The sequence below is a fragment of the Schistocerca piceifrons genome, chromosome 7 (assembly GCF_021461385.2).
Source record: "Schistocerca piceifrons isolate TAMUIC-IGC-003096 chromosome 7, iqSchPice1.1, whole genome shotgun sequence".
Lineage (NCBI taxonomy): Eukaryota > Metazoa > Arthropoda > Insecta > Orthoptera > Acrididae > Schistocerca > Schistocerca piceifrons.
Window position 1 is genome coordinate 106,983,744 of NC_060144.1, and position 3,839 is coordinate 106,987,582.

The 3,839-nt window shown below is 42.3% G+C and overlaps 1 non-coding gene across 1 annotated transcript; it reads right to left on the reverse strand.

Moving 5' to 3' along the window:
• Nucleotides 1-3,486: 3,486 nt before the first annotated feature.
• Nucleotides 3,487-3,561, reverse strand: Trnas-uga. Its single transcript has one exon. It is a non-coding gene; the product is annotated as a tRNA-Ser (tRNA).
• Nucleotides 3,562-3,839: the final 278 nt, after the last annotated feature.

The following is a 3,839-nucleotide window of genomic DNA, read 5'->3' on the forward strand; positions in this document are numbered from 1 at the left end:
TTTAATCTCTATAGCTTCCTTGAGGATAGATTCCCAAAAGGAAGAGGTGCATGTTAAAATGTTCACATCACTGTAACTTATGGAATGCCCTGTATCAATACAATTTTCGGCCACAGCTGACTTGTCTGGCTGTAATACGTGTGTGTATCTTCGATGCTCCACACATCATCCACGAACGGTGCGTGTTGTTTGACCTATATGCAACTTATAACAATTTCGGCAAGGAATCTGATACACACCCGCTTTACGAAGCTGTAAATCGTCCCTTCACAGAGCCGAGTAAAGTTGCAATCTTTCTGGAGGGCCGGAAGATCACCTTAGTGTTTCTCAAGAATACGACCTATCTTCCAAGAAAGAGTACCAACATGGGGCAAAAACACACTAGATCTGAAGGAATTACTATCTTCTTCCCCATCACATACGTGCATTCTAGGTGCTGCATTGAATGCTCTACGAACTTGTAGCGGAGAAAATCCATTCGATTTAAAATTGCTCTTGAGGTATGTGAGCTCTTCTCGCAAATTATCTTTATCGAATATACATTGTGCCCTATGCACTAAGGTCTTAAGGACGCCTATGGTCTGTGAAGGGTGATGACAGCTACTGGCATGAAGATATAGATTTGTGTGTGTTGGTTTTCGATATGCGTCATGTCCTAATGTGCCATCAACTATACAGCGAACGACAACATCCAAAAAGGGGAGGCAGCCGTGTTTTTCCATTTCCATAGTAAATTTGATGCTTGCATGGATGGAATTCTAATGCTCAATAAATCGATGTAATTCATCCATCCCATGCAGCCATACCACAAATGTGTCTTCCACGTACCTCCAGAAGACCGTTAGTTCAAAACTTGCTGAGTCCAGTGCCTTGCCCTCGAAGTCTTCCATGAATAAATTAGCTACCAGAGGGGAGAGGGGGCTTCCCATAGCAACACCATCAATCTGCTTATAAAATTCACCATTAAACTGAAAATAAGATGGTAAAAGCACATGCTCAAATAAGGCCGTAACGTTCTTATCAAAATGTTGGCCGATAAGAGACAGAGAGTCCTTTAAAGGTACCTTGGTGTATAATGATACCACGTAAAAACTAACAAGAACATCCGTACTATTTAGCCTGACATTGCTAAGTCTCTGAATAAAATCCATAGAATTACGAATGTGGTGACTACATTTTCCTACCAATGGTTTTAATAAGGAAGCTAAATATTTGGCAGAAAAATACGTTGGTGAACCAATACTGTTCGTTATAGGTCTCACAGGCAAGTCCTCTAGATGCTCATCCTAACCCATCTTGTGAACTTTAGGAAGACCATAAAATCTCGATGGTGCTGCACCTCATACTTTTAAACTACTTATGACTTCCGACGGTAGTGATGAATCGTTCAGCAAGGCAGCAGTCCTTATTGTCACCGTGTTAGTAGGATCTTTGTTAATCTTCCGGTATGCACCAGAACAAAGTATACCACATATCTTTTCCTTGTAGACTTCCTGGGGCAAAAGGACAGTAGCATTACCTTTATCAGCACGCAGGACGACTGTGTCAGTATCCTCACACAGCTTTATTGGAAACATTGTTTCTTTGTGGACGATGCTTCGTAATTGATCGACAGATTTTTCGTCTGATTTCTTCAGCAGAATGCTCTGATAGTGGTCGGACAGCTTCTTCATCTGCACTGATGAAAGATGATATCGGCAAAGTATTTGCAGTAGGGGTAAAATTTAGCCCTTTACTTAAGACAGACAACGTAGCTTCGTCCAGATCCTTACCTGTCAAATTTATGACAGGACGTCGAATAATAGAGTATACCTGAGGAGGCTTGTCCAATGGGCCATACTCGGTAATCTGTCTTTTTGTGGCCATTTCGCGAGCCTAGTCAGACTTACCCCATGTCGTGCCATCAGTCCAGTCCCATGAGTCAGGAGATATAACAGCTGCTACCTTCAAATGCAGTTGCTACAAGTGTTCAGAAACAATGTCCAACTTCCGACAAATAAAACGAATTCTTTCTCTGACTATAGCAGAACCAGCCCTATGTAAAATTTTATTTACTCCAGCGTTCTTAACAAAAGTGAACCAAACTTGCAAATTTTGCGTCAACTTCGTGGTCCCGGAACTTCAGTAAGAAACTCAAGGAGCTCAATAATCTTGCTCTCTGGTGTCGTAATTTGTCCAAACTATGGGTCCCTGAAACCATCTCCTCCCCTAAGAGTGATCTGCAACCATACATTTCCAAATAACGAGCTTGCAACAGAATTTCTGTTAAAACCTGGTATTAAGATCAAAGTAATGGCGAAAACTACGATCTCATCAAAATTTGACAACACGTGTAATATATATATATTACGCATGTTGTCAAATTATATATATATATATATATATATATATATATATATATATATATATATATATAATATGATTTTTTAATCTGCAAAGAGATGTCGGAAAATTTGTCCGCTGGATGTGGCAGGTTTGGTGTTTCAAACAGCACTGCGTTTGCACTGAGAATCAAGTCCCCAAAAATGATGTGAAAATGTCATTTGAATAAAAAAGACTGATTATTTCCTTTTCGCAGTTGCCTCAGTTTCTAAGTTCACAGTATTCTTAGCTCACAGTTACTGACCTACTAGTTTGAATTATTATTCGTTAGAATCACCGTTGCATCAGCAAAAACGTTGGCTTCGCGTTTCAGTAACTGCAGTGCTTCTTGCAATACCTCATGCCGACAACGTCACTGCAGTGGTGTTTCAGTACTGGAACTTAAGTATTTTCTAAGTAAATAACTCAGGAACTCAATTTGAATGATTAAGTATGTACGAGGTTATACCCACGCGAATAGCATGGCGCGTTAGTACGCCGCTTGTGGGATTCCGGGAGGCGCGATAGCCCGGATCGAATTATCCCGTCGCATTAATCACGAGGGCCAGTGTACCGGTCAGGAGGGTCCTACATCCAGCTAGGTGAGTACCAGTTGGTACCCACGTCCTAGCAATAGGAGCGGACAAATGGGAAACACAGATTCTGTCGCGGGGAGGAAAGGGGTGGTAACAGGAAGGGCGTCAGGCTTCCATCTGTCACAACATTGTCAAATACAGATAACATGACGACCCCATGCAGATACGGGATAAGGCCAGGAGAAAGGAGAATAATAAAAACATATTTCTTGGGTCACAGTAGATATCGGGATACGCTATAGGGGTGACGGGTCATATACAATAGGTAAAAGACCCAAGAGGGAATAATAAGAGTGGACGACCAAGAACGAAGTGCCCGTATTAAAAATGGTGTAAGACAGGGATATAATCTTTCACCCCTACTGTTAAATCTGTACATCGAAGAAGCAATGATGGAAATAAAAGAAAGGTTCAGGACTGGAAACGAAATTCAAGGTGAAAGGACATCAATGGTATGGGAAGAGAATGAAATTTTCATTCTGCAGCGGAGTGTGCGCTGATATGAAACTTCCTGGCAGATTAAAACTGTGTGCCGGACCGAGAATCGAACTCGGGACCTTTGCCTTTCACGGGCAAGTGCTCTACCAACTGAGCTACCCAAGCACGACTCACGCCCCGTACTAGCAGCTTTACTTCTACCAGCATCTCGTCTCCTACCTTCCAAACTTTACGTAAGCTCTCCTGCGTACCTTGCAGAACTAGCACTCCTGAAAGCAAGGATATTGTGGAGACATGGCTTAGCCACAGCCTGGGGGGAAATTTCCAGAATGAGATTTTCACTCTGCAGCGGAGTGTGCGCTGATATGAAACTTCCTGGCAAATTAAAACTATGTGCCGGCCCGAGACTCTAACTCGGGACCTTTGCCTTTCGCGGGCAAGTGC